The following is a 27,923-nucleotide window of genomic DNA, read 5'->3' on the forward strand; positions in this document are numbered from 1 at the left end:
ATGACCACTGCTGTTAAGTCCCATAGTGCTCAGAGCCATTTGAACCATTTTTACTGAGGGAGTTGCATGACTACCACAAATAAATATTTCAAGAATGTCACTGGTCAGTTTCCAAACCAAAGCTCTGGACGTATTTAGAAGGGAGGCACTTGCAAGTGATGCGGCATCGGGCAGCCACAGTTGCCCTTTGATCACATATCGACAACAAACAGAAATCATGAGTTAAGTTCAGCGATCGGTTGAACGACGAGGTCTCCAGAGTCGGGATTCAAGCCAGGGAAGGGCAAGGATGACGAAGGAAATAAGACATGTCCTTTTCAAAGACAGCATACCGGTACTCAAGTCAAGCAGTTTAGGGAAAGTCTGGCAAAGCTACATCACAATAGCGTGACGTCGATTTGGATCCCACTCCTCCAGAATGCGAGTAGCTAACCACTGAGTCCCCAAGCTCGATGACTTAAGTTTCCGCAGACAGTGCGTTCTCAGTTGTGCTACCCTAACACAGTTCATGAACGCTCTCAAAGCATCAACCAGCTCAGATTTTCCGCTCTATCTTCCTATCAGCGAAGGTTAGGGTCACACGCCAGTCGATATGGAGGTCTTTAGCGGCTGAGCTCGAGCGCACTGCAACAAGTATGTGAAGGATACATTCACCTAAAGTGATTTAGCACCAAATCCAAACTAGGCGGTCAGGGATTTATTTAAACTTCATTTATACATAATCGAGTTCAGCGGTTTGATCACAACACTATCTTGCTGGATATATAGAGTACACGAAAGTAATGTGCATTCAAGACCTGACAGTCATGTGTTACTCACTCTGCAAGCACGACTGCTTGTCTTCTCTAACCCCCCCCCCCCCCAAATCCGTCCCCCACCATAACAAACACAGAAATCGTCAACATGACTATGAACATTATAACAAGTTGATATAATTTAAATATAAGCTTCTATACTATTACGTATATACATCTTTGTTTTATAAATTGAAACGTCTTTAACTTGCCGCATTATAATATTTAATTACGTTCTAAGCTCGATTCGTCTTTAATATGAAAGACATCTTCCAGGATTTTTTTCAAGAATAATACAATTTTGTCTTTAGTAACGATGCAGATTCGAAACAGTTCACAGCATAATTTTTAGATAAACAAAATATACTGAAGCACAAAACAAACTGGTATAGGTATGCTATTCACTGCCACAGTGGCAGGTTATCAAGATTTAAGTACGTTTGAATGTGGTGTTACGAGCGATGAGTCACATCATCTCCGCGATAGCGATGAAGTGAGGTTTTAGCCGTACGACCATTTCACGAGTGTACCGTGAATTTCAGGAATCCTTTAAAATATCAAACCACCAGCAAGAATGGGTCCAACGACGACTGAAGACAATCGTTCAACGTGACAGAAGTGCAACCCTTCTGCAAGTTGCTGCAGATTTCAATGCTGGGCCATCAACAAGTGTCAGCGTGCGGAAAATTCAACGAAACATCAGCGGTATAGGCTTTCGGAGCCGAAGGCCCACTCGTGTATCCTTGATGAAAGCACGACACAAAGCTTTACGCCTCGCCTGGGTCCGCTAACACCGACATGGGACTGCTGATGACTGGAAACACGTTGCTTGGTCGGACGAGTCTCGTTTCAATTTGTGTCGACCGGATGGACGTGTACGGGTACGGAAACAATCTCATGAATACTGCATGTTACCAGGGGACTGTTCAAGCTGGTGAAGGCTCTGTAATGGTGTGGGTCGTGTGCAGTTTGAGTGATATGGGACTCCTGATACGTCTAGATACGATTCTGACAGGTGACACATTCGCTAGCATCCTGTCTAATCATCTGCATCCATTCACGCCCATTGTGCATTTCGAAGGACTTCGGCAATTCCAGCAGGACAATGCGACACCCTACACGTCCACAATTGCTACAGAGTGGTTTCCGGAGCACTCTTCTGAGTTTAAACAGTTCCGCTGCCTACCAAACTCCCCAGACATTATTATTGAGTACATCTGGGATGCCTTGCAACATGTTGTTCAGAAGAGATCTCTAGCCCCTCGTATTTTACTGATTTATGGACAGCCCTGCATGATTCATGGCGTCAATTCCCCCCAGCACTACTTCAGGCAGTGGTCGAGTCCATGCCACGTCGTGTTGCGGCACTTCTGAGTGCTCGAGGGGGTCCTACCCGATATCAGGCAAGTGTACCAGTTTCTTTGGCTTTTTAGTGTATTAATTACAGTTACCTGTATGACCTGTCAAGATCTGCGCTTCCTCTCATCTGGTCACAGGTTGCACGTTACACTTCCACTTTACTTACGAAAAATCGGCACATACTGACATAGATATCTTTTGGTCTCCTTGTTTTCATACTTCGCTTTTCCTTAACTAAATGATGTGAACCACTTCACTTCACTGCTTACCTAGTAAGAATCTCAGATTTATGGTATGAGAGTAAATTATTTATAGTAGGAGAATAAATCTTGGTAAGTAAGTGTGTTTCACATCGTTTGTACAAAAAATCTTTATTATTTCATTTAAAAAATGCACTGTGAATGCCTTTAATGAAAAGGCGAAACGTATCTGGAATGTAAATATTGCATGGTAGAAATTAAAAATAAATAAATAAAATATCTTTGAATTTTAAAACGAAGATTAGGACACTGCCTTGTTGTGAAGGCATCTCGCCCCTGCCCAATTAAGACGTAGCTGACAACCCTCTGTCTTGCATGTGTGGCAATAATTAGATTTTCTATTGTCATTTTCTTTGGGCACGAAAGCATACACTGCAGCAGAGTAACCAATTACCAAGAGTTAATAAAAGGTGAGAGATGATCCTCCACTTAACGCCTTTTATGAAGCGTTACTACAGGTATTGAAGGATATTTGCGGAGTACTCGCTTGCGCAAGCAGATGACGGGACTTGTCAGACATCCCGCGGCGGCGGTCGGTCTGCTCCTGGTGGTCCAGTCACGCGCGCCCTTGCTCTGGACGCCTCTCGCCCATCAATCGCCGGGAGCGCCCTTGACATAAGGGTCAGGAGGATGAAATCGGATTCCTCGTGGCGCTGTCCAGATCCTTCACGGTGAGCAGTGGAGGTTAACGTGGCAACGCGGACCGGCAGCTGACGCTCCGTTAACGAATCTTTCTAGGAACACGAATTCATGGCAATTGAAATGCCTTTAATGGGGGAGAGACTTCACTGAAAGAACGGGGTGTTCTTTAAAGTGTTACGGCGCGAAATAAGTGTCCAAGGAATAGAAAAGCAACTGGAATCACTCAACAGAGGAAAGTCCACTGGACCTGACGGGATACCAATTCGACTCTACACAGAGTACGCGGAAGAACTTGCCCCCCTTCTAACAGCCGTGTACCGCAAGTCTCTAGAGGAACGGAAGGTTCCAAATGATTGGAAAAGAGGACAGGTAGTCCCAGTCTTCAAGAAGGGTCGTCGAGCAGATACGCAAAACTATAGACCTATATCTCTGACGTCGATCTGTTGTAGAATTTTAGAACATGTTTTTGCTCGCGTATCATGTCGTTTTTGCAAACCCAGAATCTACTCTGTAGGAATCAACAAGGATTCCGGAAGCAGCGATCGTGTGAGACCCAACTGGCTTTATTTGTTCATGACACCCAGAAAATATTAGATACAGGCTCCCAGGTAGATGCTGTTTTCCTTGACTTCCGGAAGCCGTTCGATACAGTTCCGCACTGTCACCTGATAAACAAAGTAAGAGCCTACGGAATATCAGACCAGCCGGCCGGTGTGGCCGTGTGATTCTGGTCGCTACAGTCTGGAACCGAGCGACCGCTACGGTCGCAGGTTCGAATCCTGCCTCGGGCATGGATGTGTGTGTGATGTCCTTAGGTTAGTTAGGTTTAATTAGTTATAAGTTCTAGGCGACTGATGACCTCAGAAGTTAAGTCCCATAGTGCTCAGAGCCATTTGAACCAAGCCAATATCAGACCAGCTGTGTGGCTGTATTGAAGAGTTTTTAGCAAACAGAACACAGCATGTTGTTCTCAATGGAGAGACGTCTACAGACGTTAAAGTAACCTCTGGCGTGCCACAGGGGAGTGTTATGGGACCACTGCTTTTCACAATATATATAAATGACCTAGTAGTTAAAAAATGGTTCAAATGGCTCTGAGCACTATGGGACTTAACATCTGTGGTCATCAGTCCCCTAGAACTTAGAACTACTTAAACCTAACTAACCTAAGGACATCACACACATCCATGCCCGAGGCAGGATTCGAACCTAGTAGATAGTGTCGAAACTGCCATGCGGTTATTCGCGGATGATGCTGTAGTATACAGAGAAGTTGCAGCATTAGAAAATTGTAGCAAAAGGCAGGAAGATCTGCAGCGGATAGGCACTTGGTGCAGGGAGTAGCAACTGACCCTTAACATAGACAAATGTAATGTATTGCGAATACATAGAAAGAAGGATCCTTTATTGTATGATTATATGATAGCGGAACAAACACTGGTAGCAGTTACTTCTGTAAAATATCTGGGAGTATGCGTGCGGAACGATTTGAAGTGGAATGATCATATAAAATTAATTGTTGGTAAGGCGGGTACCAGGTTGAGATTCATTGGGAGAGTCCTTAGAAAATGTAGTCCATCAACAAACGAGGTGGCTTACAAAACACTCGTTCACCTATACTTGAGTATTGCTCATCAGTGTGGGATCCGTACCAGATCGGGTTGACGGAGGAGGTAGAGAAGATACAAAGAAGAGCGGCGCGTTTCGTCACAGGGTTATTTGGTAACCGTGATAGCGTTACGGAGATGTTTAGCAAACTCAAGTGGCAGACTCTGTAAGAGAGGCGCTCTGCATCGCGGTGTAGCTTGCTCGCCAGGTTTCGAGAGGGTGCGTTTCTGGATGAGGTATCGAATATATTGCTTCCCCCTACTTATACCTCCCGAGGAGATACCGAATGTAAAATTAGAGAGATTCGAGCGCGCACGGAGGCTTTCCGACAGTCGTTCTTCCCGCGAACCATACGCGACTGGAACAGAAAAGGGAGGTAATGACAGTGGCACGTAAAGTGCCCTCCGCCACACACCGTTGGGTGGCTTGCGGAGTATAAATGTAGATGTAGAAGTAGACATGTAAACTTTTTTTTTTTTTTGCAAAGAGGGTATTTAAAACTACATCATTTTCCTGATCTAATATGAAACAATTTCCTTTCCAGTTTTCCCAAACTGCGAAGGACTATTGCATCGACTTCTGCTTTCAAAAGTTCAGCACATAAAACTTTCGCGTACACAAATCTGCAAAATGTGGAAGCAGACAACATAATTTCCCAAACTGCTTAGGTCATCGGTCCCTAAGCTTACACACTACTTAATCCAACTTAAACTAACTTACGCTATGGACAACACACACACCCATACCCGAGGGAGGACCGCGACAAGACGCCCCAGACCGCGCGGGTTAGTGGCACACTTCACGCCCAGCCAATTGGGTGCGAAACCTTCAAACCTTACGATGTACAGTTGTGTGTTAACTGACATCACAAAAAACAGTGGAGGAAGAGGAGACAAAAGGTTTGACGAATGGTTGGTTACCGTACGGTAAATCCAAAATTATTTTCATTGGACTCGTGAGAATGCTATCAAGTTTCTATTTCGACGTTGATCACTGCATTCTTAACGACGTGGACCACTTCGTTTACATTTAACACAGATTCACTATAAGACCTTACACTACGCAAATAATCTTGCTACTGTCTGTTGAAAAGAAGAGGTACTCGTCCCCTCCTGGAATCTGCGAACATGTTTTTCACTCATTACAGAATTCTCACAAACATTCAGCAATGACTGACAGCGACCCCATTAAGAAATTGATTTAATATTGCTAAGAGCGATGGGTAATACTGTGACTTTAACAATCACTATACATCTTTTTAAAATGAAAGTTACACCTTTTGACGGTATGGATCGTTTATTCTACTGTACAACCATGATTCCAGCCTTTGGCCATTTTCAAATGCCACAATGTTGGGCATGATCGGGTTTCTATAAACGAAGTCATCCTCGAAACATATTAAACTTGTTTGTATACTGCAAGTGTCACAGCGTAAAAACGAGAACATATTCACAAAGTCTCCGGCAGAAATAAAACAAACATATGTGATATACACTGAATAACTGTGCCATGAAATGGTCACCAAAAACTGTGTGGCTTGAGATAATGGTGCCTGCATATTAACGACTGGTTTTGCTGTCCATTTATGGCACCGTTATTCAGTATACGTCACACTTGTTTGTTTTATTCCCGCCAGACAATTTCTGAATATACTCGTTCTTATGCTGTGACACCTGCATCGTATAATCACGTTTAACATATTTCGACGATGACCTCGTTTATAGAAGTCTGATCGTGCCCAAATTATGCTACTTGAAAAAGGGCCAAGAGCCGAAATCAGGATTGTACAGTAAAACAAACGATGTATACAGTCAAATGGAGGAACTTTCATTTAAAAGGTTCTATGTCTGTAGCTCCGGACCATGGTAAAATTATCAACTATACACCTTGTTTCTTCTATTGATTGCCACATTGTTCACGACAAATTGTGTTAAATCACTCCTGCGTCGGAGACTTCGGCGTTCCTGCCGTCGAAGACGGACGTGAACCTTAACAGAAGACTGCGGAAATAGTGTCCTCAATGTTTCTTCTGATGCTTCATCTTCCAGCACTTATCGTACTGAGGCTGAATAGGAATTTGAAGCTGACTGCAGAACGATTCTACTGCCGCCAACTTACATTTCTTGTAAGGACCACGAAGAAAAGATAAGGAAAATTAGGGCTCGTGTGGGGGCACACAGACAGTCTGTTTTCCTTCGCTCCGTTTGCGAATGGAACAGGAAAGGAAGACACTAGTGGTGGTTCAAAATGGTTCAAATGGTTCTGAGCACTATGCGACTTAACTGCTGAGCTCATCAGTCGCCTAGAACTGAGAACTAATTAAACCTAACTAACCTAAGGACATCACACACATCCATGCCCGAGGCAGGATTCGAACCTGCGACCGTAGCGGTCGCTCGGTTCCAGACTGCAGCGCCTATAACCGCACGGCCACTCCGGCCGGCTCTAGTGGTGGTACAAAGTACTCTGTGCCACGCACCGTGGTAGCTTGCGGAGTATGCGTGTGGATGTATATGTACAGTATTCTCTGAGGCGGAAGTTGGGGACCAGCTCAGCACTTGCACAAATGAGCGTCGGGCGCTGGAAACAGCCTAAAAATTGCACCCACGCTGGTCGATATATCAGTCCGTTGGAGCAGGGTCCGCTTTTTTGATCAAGTGACGCCGTTTACTATGGTCTACCGCTTCCTGTGGATTTCGGTTTCTTAAATGTGCGTTTATAGTGTCCAGCCAGCGTAATTTAGTTTTTACACGTTGTCTCTGGTCTTCGACAGTGAGATGATAGACTGAGCTGATGACTAATGTAAGTGGTGCCCATATGATTTGTCTATACTATCGAAGTCTCTATTCTTACATCTTCTCATTGATTGGAGCCACTCACGCTAAACGTAAAGTATGAACCGAAATGCTTTAGTCAAAAAAGGAAAATACCATTTTTACACTAAAAGAGAAGAAAAAGAGTGAGATTTCCAAGTCAAAACTCTTGTCCATTCAAGAACTGAGATCTTCTCAGAACTAAGGGGGGGGGGGGGGGTGTAAACAAAGCGCCACATGCAGTCACAGAGGTACGAAATCTGCAGTTCAGCTGCCACGTTTGTACAACGACGTGCCAAACTGACGAGCGGCGAGGGGAGATGAGAAAGGAGGGAGATGGGAAGAGGAATACTTTGCTTCAGTCCTGTGCTTTTAGAAGTCGTATTTACCACGCAATTTGACGGTGGTTTTCGGAGGTTTTCCACGTTCATCTACTGACATACAGGCCTTTACCTAATCAGCCCTAAAAATGTAGCTTTCGAAACAACTTTTGCTCAACTTGAATAGCAAAAAATATGAAAATACTTCAATAATATTATCGGGTGCGAAGTTTAGCAAGTAAATGAAGGGTTGTGTATTATGATGTAGTTGAAGGTCCATTTTTTTTTAAATTTTCCTTTCTGTTCTCCAATTCTAGAAGTAATGATGCGGCATTTTATTGTTAGCTAGTTTTGTCTATGTCAAACAACATTTTTTCAATCAGGCTTACTTTTCTTGTGTATTTCAGGTTTTTAATTTTGGTTTCAGCCTAACATTATGAAAATATGACTGAATATTTTTATGAACATTTTCTAGCTTTATTTCATGATTGATTGGATACCCTGGCGCGTTAAAATTTTGAGAGCGTACCTTCTTAAAAGAGACAACCGATGTAATGCTTAACCTGTGCACATCTCCTGAAAAGACCACGAAGCTAAAATGAGAGAGATTCGAGTTCACACGGAAGCTTACCAACAATCTTCCTTCCCGCAGATCATTCGTGAATGGAACAGAAATGGGGAAAATTGATAGTGGCACACGAAGTATCGTCTGCTACACATCATAAGAAAGCTTGAAGAGAATACATGTAGAGGTAAATGTAACCGTATGACGATATTATTTCAGATCGTTTAATTAAAAAAGTAGCATCCACATTCATGTTAATTACTTTGGATATACAGTCGAAATAGACCTATCGTTTAGGTATGAAAGTAATCTACTTTAGAGAGCGTTTGAGATACAGTTAGTATTATGTGCCAGGGCTGATGAACAAAAACTGAGACTGATTTTTTTTTCTTTCAGATTCATACAATAAATATCTGGAAAGAATTTGTTTTTAAGTGTAATGTCTAGAGGCGGCATCACTCTCGTATCGGTACGTTGATAGTAATGCTCTCTTTTGTAGACGCTTTTTGCATTTCGCATACAGAACAATGGAGGTGACGCGTGATGATGATGATGTTTGGGTTGTGGTGTGCTCAACTGGGCGGTTATCAGGGCCCGTACAAATTCCCAACCCTTGCTCAGTCCAGACTCGCCACTTGCATGAATGAATGGCGCCTGAGGAGCCGTCCGGCACAATAAAATCGTGTGTCGTTTCAACCATACAGCCACTGAAGCGTTCAAAAAGCTGCAGCAAGTGTACCGTGAAGATGCACTGCCTTTTGCAACAGTATTTAGGTGGCTCAAGGACTTCAAAGAAGGACTACTTGTGTGTGTTCAGGAAGGTGGGCCTGGTGTTCCGGCTTCCGCTGTGACTGAAGTCAACATGAACACAGCTGCTGAGATAGCCCGTCAGGATATGCGGATAACGTTACGTAACCTCAGCGAAGTTGTGAGAATTTCATATGCCAAGGAAACGACCACAACTTTCTCAGATTGGGTGGCGACTTCAGCATTACAATGCGCGGCCTCACGTCGCAAATCAAGTTAAGCAATTTCTGGCACAGTTCACTATTGTCTGTGTACCTGTGTTCCGCATCCGCGTTATAGCTCCGATCTTGTGCCCCGTGATACATATAATCAATAATGACACAGCTTCGGGGCATTCGATTTGAAAACTCTGAAACAGTGCTCAAGAAAAGTAAGGCGAGTCTCAACTACCTGACAAATTATGGCCTGGAACAAGTATCCGAGGACTGGCAGAGACTCAATAAAAATAAGCATTCAAATAGGAGGGGAGTACTTTGAAGAAGATTATGTATGCAGAGAGATGGAGTAATAAACATCTGTGAAAAAAATCAGTCACAGTCTTTGTTGATCAGCCCTCGTAATTCTTATCAAATTTAGTTCTTAAGCCGTCGGCACACGGACCGTGCATCCGAGCGTTGAGCGTGCCGAGTTTCTGACGTCATAGCGTGGAATAGCACGCTCGGGAGTCTTTCCGAACGTGCAGAGCAATATCTGGTAAGTCAGATATTCTGAGCGTGCGTCTGAGCGTTGACCAGTGGGATGGCACAACGCCACCTACGTCACAAGCACGCCGTCTCCCTTCAGTACAGAGTTGAGAGGCGCCATATTGGAATCATTTCAAGCCTATATGTATGTATGTCGTTTCTGAGCACCAGCAAATTGACAATCACTGGAAAACCCGTTGTTAGTTGTGTGATTCGTTCCAATAAAATAATGAGAAACATCATAATCATGGAAAAAGAATTATTGTAACGAGCGTATTATGAGAGTACGCTATTTGAAGACAGTGACACACTGAAGATCCACCCAAAACGCATTGTTCTTCGTACAATTTGTTATAATTAAATTTCAATTAATAACATAATTATCTACGATTAACGTTTTTAGCAAGAGGTAACACAATATTTTTGGGAAGTAAGAATCTGTTGTTGATTTACCGTAATGAGTAGCGTCTCTATCCAGTAATGAGTCTTTGTTGGGTCTGTGGTTCGCGTTTTAACATTCCCAATTTTCTTTTCCCTAACATTCGCGTTTTTATTTCGTTCTGATACTTTATTATTAGTTTAATATAAGTATATGATATAATATTTGATATGTAAATATAAGTTCACCTTTTTTTGAGGGGTGACTTTGTTCCATTGGCTTAATTACAGGACAGCTTGCGCTACTTGTATAAAGATATTTTGCTCCTTTTTCTTTTACGCTTCGTTGTAAAGATTCTGCTACTGGGTAGGAACAGTGATCAAGTAAGACTGACCTTAGGGTTTCACTAAAATGTGAGAATGATGGAATAAAGTTTATCTTATGCGGAGAAGTATTCCAAATTTGTACCGCACTGTTTGTAATCGAACTTTTATAAGCCTGTGTCCTTATTGATTGGACGCGGTACTTTCCTTTTCGTGGACGATGGAGGAAATGTGCGTTTTAGTAGAGCTAACGTGGGAATTTTACGCGCGCCCGTTGAGTAAACATTGTGATTTACGAACTAGAAACATCCCTCAAACTGCCGCTGGAGTGCGTTGCGATCGCGTATACCACGTTGGTGCCCACTTACCTTATGCACAAGTCGTGTCGTTCCTGAGCGTTCAGCAGCACATTGAACTTGGCACGCTCAATGTTAACGTTCGACAACACGGTCCGTGTGCCGACAGTCTTAGGGTACGACACGTATTCCGTCTCACCAAATCAGTGACATCAAAATATTTAGAATCTTGGGCAATCTTGGTAGAATTTACGTGAACGCCTATGATTCTTGTCAAAGCGGCTGTAGATCAACCCAGTTACACAAATGATCTACTACTGCCTGTGAAATCTGGTCGTGCATCAGCCAACTGCCCTCCAGCTGAAGGTTAGTCGCAGACGACGGCGACAGCAGCGGGGACGCGGACGAGACGCCACCTAGGCCTTCGCCAGCTGTTCGTGACCCGCGCGCGTTGCGACGACATCGGAACATCAAACGACCGCCGCTAAGGGCCCATCGATTTGCGGTGCGAACGCCCGAGGTCACGGCGGGCAGCCGGCAGCGACAGCCGCTTGCGATAAGCCAGCAGTCCGCAGGCTGCCGGGGGAGCCGGCAAGTATCGCGTTTCACTGCTCAAAGGCCCGTTTTGTCATTAAGCGCCACGTTTCCGTGCCCCCGCCGGTCCAACCCATTTCTCACAACCCGCGGGCACGCTTTAAGATAAAGCAGACCGGGGGCTGAAAAAGGAAACGAGGAGCAAGGACGCAGGAATTTTAACACGAGCGACCGCGACAGGGCGCGCGCTGTGTTTCCGAACACAGAGCTGCCTAACAAATGCCGCTATTTGTTACAGCGCTGTGGCGCCTCTGTCATTTTAGTGGGGGGAGAACTAAACCGCGTTTATCAACTATTCAGAAAGCACGCCGTACGCCTGGAAAAGAAAAAGGCTGCAGAGAGATATACGAGCGGTGTGACACCAAAAAAAAGTTTTCGTTCAGACAGGGACAGAGTGCGATACGCTTAATCTTGAAGCCATAAAGTCGTTTTAATAATTCTGAAGATTACAGGCGTCGTTGTTAGGGGTGAAGTGGTCGCCATCAAAGTGATTCTGGGAAGCACTGGGGATGAAAGATTGATCCATGTTATCTACACCACTTTATTGCCGCAACGCTCTTGTTCCCACTCCTACACTTAACGTGGTCATCGTTGAACTTCACCAACCAACACACACACACACACACACACACACACACACACTTTCTCTGCCTCGTGATGACTGGGTGTTGTGTGATGTCATTAGGTTAGTTAGGTTTAAGTAGTTCTAAGTTCTAGGGGACTGATGACCATAGATGTTAAGTCCCATAGTGCTCAGAGCCATTTGAACCATTTTTGAACACACACACACACACACACACACACACACACACACATCAAAAAAAGTTTTGCATCATCCCGGTTCCCAGAACTCCCGAAGATAGACGTTGCCTGTGGATACTGTATCACAGACACAGTCCCTTTGACCAGAGATGTCACTAAACCCACCCAAAGATGTAAACAACCATGCACGAGCAGCGCCTATTAGACGGAGAGGGTCCGACAGCCGATCAGTTCCAGTCATTCCACCAGGAAGGAGGTATACGGTTCGTGTTGTCTGTAGTTCAACCATGCCTAGACGGTCAATACCACGGTTAGATCGCGTCCGCATTGTTATTTTGTGCCAGGAAATGCATGCAGCGCGGTACAGATGGGCCCAGTAACATGCCGAATGGACCGCTCAGGATTGGCATCACGTTCTCTTCACCGATGAGTGTCGCATATACCTTCAACCAGACAATCGTCCAAGACGTGTTTCGAGGCATCCCGATCAGGCTGAACGCCTTAGACACACTGTCCAGGGAGGGAAGCAATGTGGAGAATCCCTGCTGTTTTGGGGTGGCATTATGTGGGGCCGACGTACGCCACTAACGGTCATGGAAGGCGCCGGAACGGCTGTACGATACGTGAATGCCATCCTCCGACCGATAGTGCAACCATATCGGCAGCATATTGGCATTCATCTTCAATAACGACAATTCACGACCCCATCGTGCACATCTTGTGAATGACTTCCTTCAGGATAACGACATCGCTCGATTAGAGTGGCCAGCGTGTTCTCCAGACATGAACCCTATCGAACATGGCCGGCCGCGGTAGTCTTGCGGTTCTAGGCGCTGCAGTCCGGAACTGTGGGACTGCTACGGTCGCAGGTTCGAATCCTGCCTCGGGCATGGATGTGTGTGATGTCCTTACGTTAGTTAGGTTTAAGTAGTTCTAAGTTCTAGAGGACTGATGACCTCAGATGTTAAGTCCCATAGTGCTCAGAGCCATTTGAACCATTTGAACCATTTGAACCTATCGAACATGGCTCTGAGCACTATGGGACTCAACTGCTGTGGTCATTAGTCCCCTAGAACTTAGAACTACTTAAACCGAACTAACCTAAGGACATCACACACATCCATACCCGAGGCAGGATTCGAACCTGCGACCGTAGCAGTCGCACGGTTCCGGACTGCGCGCCTAGAACCGCGAGACCACCGCGGCCGGCTATCGAACATGCCTGGGATGGATTGAAAAGGGCTGTTTATGGACGACGTGACCCACCAACCACTCTGAGGGATTTAGGTCGAATCGCCGTTAAGGAGTGGGACAACGTGGATCAACAGTGCCTTGATGAACTTGTGGATAGTATGCTACGACGAATACAGGCATGCATCAATGCAAGAGGACGTGGTACTGGGTATTACAGCTACCTGTGTGTACAGCAATCTGGACCACCACCAGTGAAGGTCTCGCTGTATGGTAGTACAACATGCAATGTGTGGTTTTCATGAACAGTAAAAAGGACGTAGATGATTTTTATGTTGATCTTTATTCCTGTTTTCTGTACAGGTTCCGGGACTCTCGAAACCGAGGTGATGCAAAACTTTTTTCGATATGTATAGAACAGGAACAGGTCAAGCGAGGTGCAACTCCATGAAGGATAAGTGGTTCATATCAATTTCTGCAGTGTATGGCTATGGCAAACCTGAGCTAATTGTAGATTACATAATGCAAAGGAACCTAGCAATTGTCATGCATCTACGGTAGCTCTGATTGAAGCAACGAATTCTGATATTATCTGATTCACAGCACTGGACTTCGAAATGTAATATAAAATTGCGTAACTTACAATAACATACTAGTGCGCTATATTTTATGATTTTATATTTGTGTGTTATCAGATTCTGTGTACTGATAGTGTTTATTGCCATTGGACATACAGGGTGTTGTAAAAAGAATGATCTGCTTTCAAAATTCCATATTTATTGATAAAAGCATACTACAAACATGGGCTGAACTACAAAATACTCACAAAATCTTAAAGTTTTAGCTATCCTATTAGAAAGCTCAATTGTGCACCAGAAGCGGCAAGACAACATCTAGGCGATAGTTACATTCGTCATAAACCTTACACATTGTAACTGCTTTTACAAAAGTTTTAGCAGCTGGTATTCTGTTCTTCTATGTCACTAGGCAAAGGAGATAAACGAGACAAAGGAGATGAACACAATTTCCTTCACACGTCCCCACAAGAAAAAGTCGCATGCGGCATATCTGCCAATCTTGGAGGCTAAGAATGCAGGGCAGTGTCTAGGGGTCCAATCCAGCGTCGAGGCAGGGTATCATTGACAAAATGATGTACGCTGTTGTGCCAGTGTGGTGGAGCTCCATCCTGTTTGAAAATGAAGTCACCGGAGCCCTCCTGAAATTGTGGAAAATGTCCACTCTGCAGCATTTGCAGATAGCTCATTCCAGCCAGAGTGTTTTCCTGGATTCTTAACTGTGCATAAGCATTCTGTCACTTCAAACTGGCGATACCAACCACGAATGTTTTCGGGTGCAAGTGGATTAATGCCGAAACGCCGACGAAAAGCACGCTGGACCAAAATCACTTACTCGCTCTTTGCGAACTATAGCACACACAACGCCTTCTGTCGAGCGGACGCCATCTTACTTTTAATAACAATCTGAAAAGACATCTAACGGCGATTTTCTGAAACTCTAGGCCACGCGCATTCAAACAACACATATTTCCTTGCCGGCACGTCCCATGGTTCGTAATTATTACCGTCCAGAATCACGTCAATCTTTTTGAAACATCCTGTATAATGCATAAGATGACTTCCATGCCACAGTCTATGCAACAAAGTTAAGTTTCAACAGATCACAAAAAGATAAAGTAGTTCAGAACTATGTGATTTAAATCACATTGACAATCAGTTGCAGTCAACTACCGATATCTGCCACTGGTAAAGCAAATTGCTAAATAGAAATTGACTCAACTGGAGTAACCGCGGAACATGGGGATCTGAAATCGGCTATTCCAAAATGAGTATTCGAAGCCTCAGTCAATGCACCACCTCGATCGAGGAGATCGACGTGCCGTAGTAATAAACTGTTTATCGGAATTTCTGACACCTGTATTATTGCTCAGCTCTTTCCCCGTAACCATCTCATACGGAGCAGTCTGAGCACTTTGGCACTGTTTAGGGGGTGCAGTACGCCTCGCGAGATCAGCTCAAAACGAGGTAGCGGCTCCGAGGTCTGGAAAGCAGACAACGTCTGGGATAGTAGAGAGTCGAACACACGCCTGTCCATAGCGCACTGAAATAACGCCACTTTCAGCAGAGGATGGCAGCTGTTTACCATCGAGTGGTTCTCTGGGCCTGATTATGGGGGTACTTTTACCGAGAACAGTGCTGTACCTTCACAGTTTTCCTAGTCGAACAGTGAATATTAACAAACTGTAGCAGAAAATGGAACAGCCGTCACTGTCTTTGTGGCAGGAAGGAACGTTTTCCGGTAGCTCATTATTATGGAGAGGGGCACCGATCAGGAAGTAATATCCATTTATCATTATACGTTTTTATTTCGTCCAAACTACGACCGACTTGCTGTCACGAGAGTGAAGTGATGTGCCATGGGAAGGACGCTGTTCAGTCGTATGTTGGTTATACCACATAGCAATCTTGCTGCCTTTTCCAATTTCTTGCAGATATCGCAGAACTAAACTAAACCCCGCCCGAACAGGCCTTGGAAGGCCAACGGTACCAACCGGTCACCGTGTCATCCTCAGCCCACAGGCATCACTGGATTTGGATATGGAGGGGCGTATGGTCAGCACACCGCTCTCCCGACCGTATGTCAGTTTACGAGACCGGAGCCGCTGCTTCTCTTCAAGTAGCTTCTCATTTTGCCTCACAAGGACTGAGTGCACCCTGCTCGCCAACAGCGCTCGGTAGACCGGATGGACACAAGTATCGTAAAAGAAACAACTATTTACGTCCAATGTATGCATTACGTCACTTGTCCTTGGAGGGTAGAAGTTAAACAGTTGTCGCAGCTTGTTGTTTCAGATGACAATTAATACATGTGCATGCAGTTCAGTTCTGAAAGAATAGTTTTTCTTCTTCTTTTTCTTATGATTGTGTTTTTCCCATCATTAAAGTGGCCAGGTACAAACGCTTCGTTGATCGTCGATTTTGCTGGCTGCTCCTTGCACAACGTGATGGAAACGAATGGAAACTTCACTGAAGTCGATTTTGCACTGAAGCGATCACAGACTGCTAAGTAGCCAAATACATACATTCTCACGAAAAGATAAGCGTGTCTTTACGTGATATTAAACTGGCAGTATGTATACACCGCTGTCAAAGACAAACAACACAGGTCTTGGTTAAACACTTTTCACAGACAATAACATGATACCAGTTCGATGTGAAGTTGCGACTTTCAATGTTTGTCTCTAGCTATATTTGTCCAATATTCTACCTTTCATTTCACGCATATCTTTTTTTGTTGTTGAAGTGAGGAATGCATTGTGTAAACAAAAAACGTGACAACAACTTAAACTAGTTTAAGGAATGCAAACGTGTACCCATCTCTGACAGCGCGTTTCGATGACAAAAATATGGAATCCTCAAACAAGCACTTTATGTGTAGCTACTGGGTTCACGTATGACACGTATGTTTTGCTCTTCGTCTTTTCTTTGATCTAATACTTCGTAGTTGTCAGCAACTACGCTAAACCTAATGCATTTCAGTCCCAAGGAAGCGGTGCATCCGATCGGAAGGATGATTATGGCTTAACGCCCCATGTACAACGAGATCATTAGGGACGAAGTACAAGCGCGGATAAGAAAGAATGGCAAATGAACTCGGCCGTGTCGTACTCAAAGAAATCATCACGGCATATTTCTTAACCGATATAGCGGAACGACAAGAGACCTAAATCTCGATGGCCAGACGGATGTTTGATCCGTCGTCCACCCAATTACGGGTCGAGTGTCTTTAACCACTGCGCCATCTTGCTCGAGTGTGTGCCCCACCACCAGGCGTTACTCCTACATCCTTATACGCTACAAATTTCGATCACCGCCCGATCTCTCAAAATGTCTCATTATACATTACACTTGACAAGCAGTTTGCTCCATAATCGGAGCCAGAGAACCACACGATGGAAACAGCTGCCATGTCATCCTCTGCTAAAAGTGGCGTTATTTCAGTGCGCTGTGGAGAGGCGTGTGTTCGACTCTCTACTCTCCCTAACGTTGTCTGCTTTCCACACCTCGGAGCTGCTAATTTGGTTTGGGCTGATCTCGCGAGGTGTACTGCACCCCCTTGCACGGAAAAATCCCGGACAGTACCGGACATTAAACTCGTGTTTTCTGCATGCCAATCATGCGCACTGACTGTTCAGCGACTTAGGTGGACAGCTGTTGTCAGCCGTACGAAATGAGGACGTAATTGTGACGCAAAGTAACCCACCAGCCAAATTTCAGCGATTACTTTTGCGTTCTACCAACACTTCCTGTTCGCACTAAAACTGCAGCAACGAGAGCCAGCAGTCTTCACTGCGAAATTCTAATTTTACGGATGGCCATGCTCTAAAGTAAAAGAAGATTCCGCAATTGCACGCTTCAGCAGCCTACGTTACCGGAGGAATCTGTTACCACGTATACAAGTAATTCCACCTGGAATGACCGTGGTGCGTTGGGGACACTGAAGCTCGCAAACAATCTCCACGTGAGAGAAAGAATGCCAGCAGCTGCAGTTGCAGGCGGCACGAAATGAAATTAGCAGAGCGTTATGGTGCGCGCCAGCTGTGGATGAAGACCCCCTAATGCCACCCCTGGAGAGCCGGAAGACGCCTCCGACGGTCCCCTCTCCGTCGCGCTCTGGCAGTCAGCAGAGAGCACTGTACTTGTCAGCTTTCCCGGCTGTGGCGAACCCCAAGGGGGCGGCGAAGAAAAGGGCTCAGATAAAAAAGGAAAAAGAATGTAACGGCGAAGCAGGAATAATTTCCGCGCCCCCGCCTCCGCCCCGCACGCCGCGGCGTTTGTTCGCCGGCTGTTGAGCGCGGCGTGTGCATAGCCAATGGGAAGCGCCGTTCCCCACAGGACGTCCTAATTGAAGCCCGCTGGCCCCCTCCGGCCTCTGTCGCGCTCGCGGCTCGTCTGTCGCGCGAGCCGTCACTCACCACCACCGCTCGACGGACACTGACGGCCTTGTCGAATATAATGCTGCGCTTACACCGGCCATAAAAATCGCAAATAGCCTATCACGATAATGTCGTCCGGCAGCATTGTGCGCACACGTACTGCAGCCACATGTACGACAATATCGGCCACTGCTGCCCGGCAATGTTTGCGGCAGTAAAAATAAAAATGGTTCAAATGGCTCTGAGCACTATGGGACTTAACTTCTAAGGTCATCAGTCTCCTAGAACTTAGAACTACTTAAACCTAACTAACCTAAGGACATCACACACATCCATGCCCGAGGCGGGATTCGAACCTGCGACCGCAGCGGTCGCGCGGCTCCAGACTGTAGCGCCTAGAACCGCTCGGCTGGCACGGCAGTAAAATTCAAGGCCAGAAATGTTTATACGGGGGCACACTACTGGCACAAAACGGGCAAACGCGAGCTATTGGAAGTGTGTGCGCCTTTCCTGCTTTTAAATACATACACAAGAAATTCAGTTAACAAGAACAAGAGAAATCGGGCTTTGTAGGTGCGTTATTTTTAGGGTTCCGTACCTCAGTCGCTAAAAACGGAACCCTTATACACTGAAACATCAAAGAAACTGGTATAGGAATCAGTATTCAAATACAGAGATATGCAAACACGCACAATACGACGCAGAGGTCGGCAACATCTATATAAGGCAACGAGTGTCTGGCGCAGTTGTTAGAACGGTTACTGCTGCTACAATGGCAAGTTATCAAGATTTAGGTGAGTTTGAACGTGGTGTTATGGTCAGCGCACGAGCGATGAGACACAAAATCTCAGAGGCAGTGATGAAGTTGAGATTTCCCTGTGCGAATCGAGAATCTGCTAGAACATCAAATCTGTGAGAAGGCTGCGGCCGGAAAAAGGTCTTGCAAGAACGGGACCAACGACGACTGAAGAGAATCGTTCAGCGTGACAGAAGAGCAACCCTTGTGAAAATTGCTGCAGATTTCAAAGCTGGAGTATCAACAAGTGTCAATGTGCGAACCATTCAACGAAACATCGTCGATGTGGGCCTTCGGAGTCGAAGGCCCACTCGTGTACTCTTTCTGACTGCACGACACAAGGCTTTAGGCCTCACCTGGGCCCGTCAACACAGACATTGGATTGTTGGTAACTGGAAGTATGTTGCGTGGTCGAAGAGTCTCTTTTCAAATTGTATTGAGCAGATGGACGTGTACGGGTATGGAAACAACCTCATGAATCCACGGACCCTGCCTGTCAGCAGGAGACTGTTCAAGCTGGTGGAGGCTATGTAATGCTACGGGGCGTGTGCAGTTGGAGTGATATGGGACCCCTGATACGTCTAGATACGACTCTGACAGGTAACACGTACGTAGGCATCCTGTCTGATCACCTGCATACATTCATGTCCATTGTGCATTCCGACGGACTTGGACAATTCCAGCAGCACAATGCGACATCCCACACGTCCAGAATTGTTATAGAGTGGCTTCAGGAACACTCTACCGAATTTAAACACTTCCGCCGGCCACCAGACTCCTCAGCAATGAACATTATTGAGAATATCTGTGATGCCTTGCAACGTGTTGTTATGGACGACCATGCAGGATTCATGGTGTCAATTCCCTCCAGCACTACTACAGATATTAGTCGAGTCCATGGCACGTCATTTTGCGGCACTGCTGCGTGCTCGCGGGGTCCCTGCACGATATTAGGCAGGTGTACCAGTTTCTTTGGCTCTTTAGTGTAGGATCACTTTGTTGTCTATCTTTCTGTCTGTGTGCCTGCCTGCCTGTCCGACTATTAAAAATCTTTTTTCTCACGAATGGGCAAACGAATCGTGTTGAAATTTATATTACACATATTATCTACGGTCTCTTGGCGATGTAAAAAAACGAAGCTAGAAAGTCAATAAAGTCAAAAAGATACGGCCATTTATGTCACATATTTTGATACTCTCAAACTCACTCATCAAAACCTACAGGGCACTTCCCGTTGATCTAGAATCACGAAATTTGACAGTACGCAGAAAAAGGTCCGAAAATTATTAATCTGTGGTTACATTACACGAAATGATCTTTTTTTGTCATTTGTTGTCCGAATGTCTGTCTGTCCGTGTTTAAACATCCATTTTTTCTGAGGAACGGATAAACGTATGAAGCTGAAATGTACGTCACATACTAAGATCTATGGTGCCTTGGCGGTGTAAAGTTTAAGGAATCAAACGATGTAGCCATAGGTGTCACATATTTTGATACTCGCAAACTCACTCCTCAAACTTAAAGGCACTTCCAGTTGACCGAGAATCAAGAAACTTGGCAAGAATTAAGGTTTCACGGCGCAACTAAAGGAAAAAAATTGAAAATTGTTAGTTTGTAATTACACTAAACGAAAAACAATTCTTTTGTCCTTCTCGAAAGTCTTGGAACTACCGGGACCTATAATAATAATAATAATAATAATAATAATAATAATAATAATAATAATAATGGCATCCGTCCATCCTTGAGGGATGATGGTGTAACATGCTTGTTTCAGAGTCTGCAGCGTCTGCTGTGGCTAAAAAGTCCCACTCGAGAGTGGCAGTCCCTACTGCAGTTTGGACATGTGAAATATGAGGGACTTCGAACAGAAGCCGCTCTGTCTCTTCGCTATGTCCTCTTCCTGATTTGTTCCTGTGTGCGTTCGTCCTCTGAGAGCTTGACGCCGTTGCGCACAGTTACTCGCCACTTGACACGGTCATCTGCAATGCTTTCCCAGCGACTTGGATTGATTCTGGTCTTGGTCAGGTCTCTCTTGCAGACATCCTTGAAACGAAGATGCGGACGTCCCACTGGCCTCACACCTTCCTGAAGTTCGCCGTACAGCAGCTGTTTCGGTATCCGTTCAGGATCCATGCCCCTGACATGTCCCAACCATCTTAGACGTCGATGACTCAGGAGTGCAAAGATTCTGTTTGTGCTTGCACGATGAAAGACTTCGGTGTTGGGTACTCTATCTCTCCAAGAGATCTGAAGGATCTTCAGGAGACAGCGGAGATGGAAGCTGTTGAGTCGAGATTCATGCCTAGAAAGAGTTGTCCATGTCTCACAGCTATAGAGAAGCGTGCTTATAACACAAGCTTTGTAGACTTTTAATTTAGTTTTTGTGGTAAGCAGTCCGTTGTTCCATACTCTGTTTTTCAATCTAGCCAGGACAGATGATGCCTTTGCGATTCTGTTAGTAATTTCAGTGTCCATGGACAAGTTGCTAGAAACTGTGGATCCCAAGCAGGTAAAGTCATCAACTATCTGGAAAGGATTGCCATCAATGCTAATGGATGGAGGGTTGGTAGTGCTCTGCGACATGATCTTAGTCTTTTGAAGGCTGATGAGTAGACCAAACTTTTCACAGGCATTTGATAATTTCTTGACTATATACTGCAGCTCATCTTCTATGTTCGCTACTAGAGCTGCATCGTCCGCATATAACAACTCACGGATAACAACTGTATGTACTTTGGTCTTGGCCTTGAGGCGAGCAATGTTGAAAAGATTTCCATCAGACCTCGTATGTAGATACACTCCCTCCTCACAGTCTTCAAAGGCAAATCTGAGCAGAAGGGAAAAGAAAATCCCAAATAATGTAGGAGCTAACACACACCCCTGTTTCACACCGCTATTTACAGGGAATGCTTCTGATGTTTTACCGTTGAAGCAGATTGTTGTTTGTGTTTTCTCATGGAAAGAGACCTATACCTTGGCAATAACCATATTGATAACAGGCCAAAAACGTCGAGATTCTCGATTCCCGGAGTGGGATGAAGTATGTATATACATAATTCAGTTTGTAAGGAACTTGTGCGAGTCCTAATCGCACTTGCGCGGATTGTATTTTTTCAAAGAAGTTGGAATGCTTCAGAAAAATGGGCTAGTGAGCTAATGCTGGATTCATACCTTTCGCAGAATTTTACGAGAATGTCAAAATGCGATTTCGATTATCTCGTACAAGCACTTGGTCCACGAACTGTTAAAACCGATGCAAATATGAAACAGTGTATACTGGTTACAAACCGAATTATAATCACATGTCGGTTTTTATCTACAGGAACGTAAGTTTAATCTACCTCTCGAAAGTGTACTATTCATCAATAAGCCTATTGGTACCAGACGTATCGAGTGCTTTCGAAGGAGGAATGATGGGGTCCGCAGCTCTTGGTCGTGCGGTAGCGTTCTCGCTTCCCGCGTCCGGGTTCCCGGGTTCGATTCCCGGCGGGGTCAGGGATTTTCTCTGCCTCGTGATAACTGGGTGTTGTGTGATGTCCTTAGGTTCGTTACGTTTAAGTAGTTCTAAGTTCTAGGGGACTGATGACCATAGATGTTAAGTCCCATAGTGCTCAGAGCCATTTGAAACTTTTTTTTTTGTTTTTTTTTTTTGAGGAATGATGGATTTCATTACGGTAAGTTTGAAATTCGATTTTCATTTACATTTTATTCTGGGTTTTGCCTCGCGTTTGGCACAGGTTGGAGGGTTTCGAAATTTTTCGTATGATCATCAAGTGTGATTCCCACTTCGTCGGTAACAGCTTGCCAACTGTCCTTTTCCAGACTGTGATACTTGTATAGATTACTTTCGACACCTCTGGTCGTATACGAATCGCATTTAGGGACTTCATAGTTCTCTAGTTTGTCCATTTCTCTATTGCTGTACACAACTAACTAAACATGTGCCTATACGTGCGTCGGCCGGGGTGGCCGAGTGGTTCTAGGCGCTACAGTCTGGAACCGCGCGACCGCTACGGTCGCAGGTTCGAATCCTGCCTCGGGCATGGATGTGTGTGATGTCCTTAGGTTGGTTAGGTTTAAGTAGTTCTAAGTTCTAAGGAACTGATAACCTCAGCAGTGAAGTCCCATAGCTGGTTCAAATGGTTCAAATGGCTCTGAGCACTATGGGACTCAACTGCTGAGGTCATTAGTCCCCTAGAACTTAGAACTAGTTAAACCTAACTAACCTAAGGACATCACAAACATCCATGCCCGAGGCAGGATTCGAACCTGCGACCGTAGCGGTCTTGCGGTTCCAGACTGCAGCGCCTTTAACCGCACGGCCACTCCCATAGCTGGATTGGATTGTTTGGGGAAGGAGACCAGACAGCAAGGTCATCGGTCTCATCGGATTAGGGAAGGACGGGGAAGGAAGTCGGAAGTGCCCTTTCGAAGGAACCATCCCGGCATTTGTCTGGAGCGATTTAGGGAAATCACGGAAAACCTAAATCAGGATGGCCGCACGCGGGGTAAGTTCCATAGTGCTCAGAGCCTATACGTGCGCGCGCATAATTTTTGAACAAAAGCGAAACTGTTTTCGTTCAACTGCGTGACTGCAACTGTCGGTGGCAGAAACAGGAAACAAAGACGAGAACGAGAGGGAGGCATTAACAGACAAGTAATGAAATAGATACTGCCTTTCACCTTTTGTGGACAACATTCAGACGTGTCCCCAGCAGAGTGGAAGCCGTCAATAAAGGTGAAGATTACAGACACTCCCTATTATTGTATACTGACACGTGTGAGGATACCTGCGATCAGATAGTATAGACTTGTCTTCGATTCCGTGCAACATGCCGCAGCAGGGTTGGGGTAGCGAGGTCAGGCAGTCTGCGCAACTGCGAGGACACTTGTGCACTAATAGGAACGTAAGATCCGGCAATAAGGAAACTTCCGTAAGATGGTATCGGTGGAGTCCTGAGTGAGCAGGTGCCGGGGTGGCGCTGAGGCTCGCGAGGCGCGTGTCTGCCCGCTGGCCGGAAGCTGCGGGACGGCGGAGGCACGGCCGACGCGCGCCCAATCACATCGGCCGCGTGCCCGGAATGTCGACACGCTGCACGCCGGCTGGACCTGTTGCCGCGCTATGCTGCGCGCGCCGCCAAATATCAGCGCGCACCACTCCGCCTCGAAGCTGCCCCACGTACACTAGTAAAACTACACTATCACAAATAAGCGTAGACTACGGTATGTTGTATGTTAACTGGGGGCCTAGAAACGACGGAGAGGCTCCGTCCCCGCCGCAGCCGCAGTAGTCCACAACTCCACGACGACTACCGCAGTCCACTTCACCACTCCGCCGCCCCACACCGAACCCAGGGTTATTGTGCGGTTCGGCCCCTCGGTGGACACCCTCCCCCCTCTCCCATGGAACGTCTCACACCAGACGAGTGTACCCCTATGTTTGCGTGGTAGAGTAATGGTGGTGTACGCGTACGTGGAGAACTTGTTTGCGCAGCAATCGCCGACATAGTGTAGCTGAGGCGGAATAAGGGGAACCATCCCGCATTCACCGTGGCAGATGAAAAACCGCCTAAAAACCATCCACAGACTGGCCGGCTCACCGGACCTCGATACAAGTCCAAATGGCTCTGAGCACTATGGGACTTAACTTCTAAGGTCATTAGTCCCCTAGAACTTAGAACTACTTAAGGGGATACGGAATCACCTATCCCCGCAATGTTAATATATGCCTACTATAGGGAACATTTTCTCACAAACTACTGGAGACAGAGAGGTAAAAATTTTACTGTATGTGCATTCATATGTTACAACAATACTGAAACAACAGTTTATTGTCAAAGTATTTTCTTACAGAGATATTGTACATTTATTTTTAAGTAAATTTTTTCCATCGCTTTTTACTAGACTATCACCCCTAAGTCTTTTGTAAATCAAGTAATTAAAAAATCGTTGTTTCAGTATGTAATAGGGACCTATGTCACTACGTCATAAAAATTTCAGACTTCTAGGTTGACCAGTACCTGAGATAATGTTCCTAGATGAAGTAAAAAGTAAACTTACGGGAAACGGAGAAAGAAGATTAAAACATTCCTGATCCGTAGCTAATACCCCCTTCACAGTCTTCATAATCATCTTCAAGTCTTCTTTTGGCACCCCTCTGCACCTGTCTTGCTTTTTTCACTAATGTCTTGATTATATTATCAGCATGCCTTAGTCTGTGCTGATTTAAAAAGAACATAGCACGTACCGTACGGGAACCAACACACATACCCAACTTTTGAAGGACCTGGCATTTAGTTATATTTCCAAGATTGAAGGTTGCCACAGCATCATACACACCAAAATGTAGTGTATTAATTCCGACAAACACTGTTTTTGGGAGACGATGCCATATCACACTATTCAAGCACTCGTTGGGGTTCTGCGTTTTTCCGTGAAGACATTTCATCAGAAGACTTCTGTCAGCCAGATCTCTGAAAATGGGCTTTATTTCTGCCATGATGGCTGATGGTAGACTGTGGTGGTGAATGTATTTCTCTCCTGTTGTTAGTCCCCTATTGTATTTACACCAGCTGTTTTCACCTTTGGGGCACAAACCATGTTGTGGATGCTCATCCGTGGATGCGGTGTGGAAATATAAAGCCCATATAGCTCTCCTCATTTCTTCAAGATTGCCTGTATTTTGCCTGATTGCAAGGCCATAGCAGTTCTGAATGTGGTCTATTATGGAATCAGTCAATCTTCCTCTGCCATCCAAGGTTTTCCCATCATCTAGTTTTTTCCCTTTCATAACTGATTTTAACCTTCTCAGCCTGGCACCCATTCTCTTCTGCACATGTCCTATACATTCAAGTTTGCTTATATTTACACTGTTCCCATATGGTTTGCTTTCCAAAACTTCTTTGAATGCTTTAGAGTCACCATCTCCCAGATATTTGACATAGCGAACATTATACCACTGTGAAGAGCGCAATACCCGATCTCACAAATATATAAAAATAAAATAGTTATAATTGTAGTAGAGCTATGTATGATACGTCATTTTAAAGAGGAAACATGGCAGAATATAATACGCCAATAAAAAAAAATTCGATTTTTTAACCCAAAATCCGATTCCGTATCCCCTTAAACCTAACTAACCTAATGACATCACACACATCCATGCCCGAGGCAGGATTCGAACCTGCGACCGTAGCAGTCGCGCGGTTCCGGACTGAGCGCCTAGAACCGCTAGACCACCGCGGCCTGCGATACAAGTCCGTCGGGTGGATTCGTGTCGGGGACCAGGCGCCCGCCACGCGGGATTAGACGAGCGGTCTAAAGCGGTCCCGGCGGAGGTTCGACTCCTCCCTCGGGCATGGGTGTGTGTGTTTTGTCCTTAGGATAATTTACGTTAAGTAGTGTGTAAGCTTAGGGACTGATGACCATTGCAGTTAAGTCCCATAAGATTTCACACACATTTGAACATTTTGAACCAGGCGCTCCTTCCCAATCCGGAAAGCCGTGCGTTAGACCGCACTGCCAACCGGGCGGGCGTAGACTACGGTACTTTTCCCAATAGTTCTGGTCAGTTAAGATCGTACCCACATTACCTTACGTTGGCTGTGCTGCATACCTATCGGGCGTTACCTCAATTCGATCGCTTTGTTTGCGTATGAAATCAGTGTCTTACTAGATCACCGTAGAAACACGAAGCGGTGAAACGTCTAGAAACTCATTGAGGCTGTACAGGCTGAACAGTAATAAAACCGACAAACTGACTGGAAATGGAGAAACATGTGTTCTAAAATCCGGTGTTCGCAGAGACCGCCCCCTCCTGCACGTTCGTCTATCTGAAAGGAGCCGGCCGCGGTGGTCTAGCGGTTCTAGGCGCTCAGTCAGGAACCGCGCGACTGCTACGGTCGCAGGTTCTAATCCTGTCTCGGGCATGGATGTGTGTGATGTCCTTAGGTTGGTTAGGTTTAAGTAGTTCTAAGTTCTAGGGGACTTATGACCACAGATGTTGAGTCCAATAGTGCTCAGAGCCATTTGAACCATTTTTGTCTGAAAGGATCCATGATCATACAAACGACCAAACAGGGCTTGGACGTTGTGTGACGTGGTTGGTGTCTGTAAAAACACTTGTTTTGGTATAGTTGAGCTGCCTCTCGACGGTCTGCTTGTGCTTGGCCGTACACAAACACCATCTCGGCTTATTATCGACGTGAATACCGGACTATTCTGTTACTTACAGCAGGCTGCGTGAATCACACTGCCTGCAAAACAGAAGGAATACACTGCAAGTGGTCAGACGAACTTTCATTCGTCAGCGTCATCTACCGTGGCAACAATGCATTTCCGGACACACATTCATAGGACCTTTTTTCCTCCATTTCCAGTCATAAATCTGTCCCTGGAGTTTGTCGGTTTTATTGATGTTCACCTTGCATAAAGGGCCGCGTAACCTACGAAACATTTTTGTTCTACATTGTTATAGATACCCTCATGTCTGCTACTTACAAATAAACAGTATTTAAAGCAAAACTGAAACTGTCAATATCTAATTCAGGTTTTGTTCGAAAATTGTTGATTTGTAACGTCAAACAGAGGAATCTTGTAAGAGAAAGAAAAAACAACACAGATTTATTACAAACTGCTATAAAATACAACTTCCTCAAAAAAAGGGGATAAATTAAAAAAACCGTAAAACAAAAAGATGTCAAACGTCGCTTCAATACTTCATCGAGCTTATATAAAACACCGTTTTTTTATTCATGAACAACTTTCGCGCTTTT

At 45.2% G+C, this 27,923-nt stretch overlaps 1 protein-coding gene across 1 annotated transcript in view; it reads right to left on the bottom strand.

The window, feature by feature from the left end:
* Positions 1–27,923, bottom strand: part of LOC126259616 (kalirin) — a 1,784,965-nt gene that overhangs the window by 1,218,719 nt on the left and 538,323 nt on the right. The gene's annotated exons all lie outside the window — the stretch shown is intronic.

Source organism: Schistocerca nitens, chromosome 5, assembly GCF_023898315.1.
Source record: "Schistocerca nitens isolate TAMUIC-IGC-003100 chromosome 5, iqSchNite1.1, whole genome shotgun sequence".
Lineage (NCBI taxonomy): Eukaryota > Metazoa > Arthropoda > Insecta > Orthoptera > Acrididae > Schistocerca > Schistocerca nitens.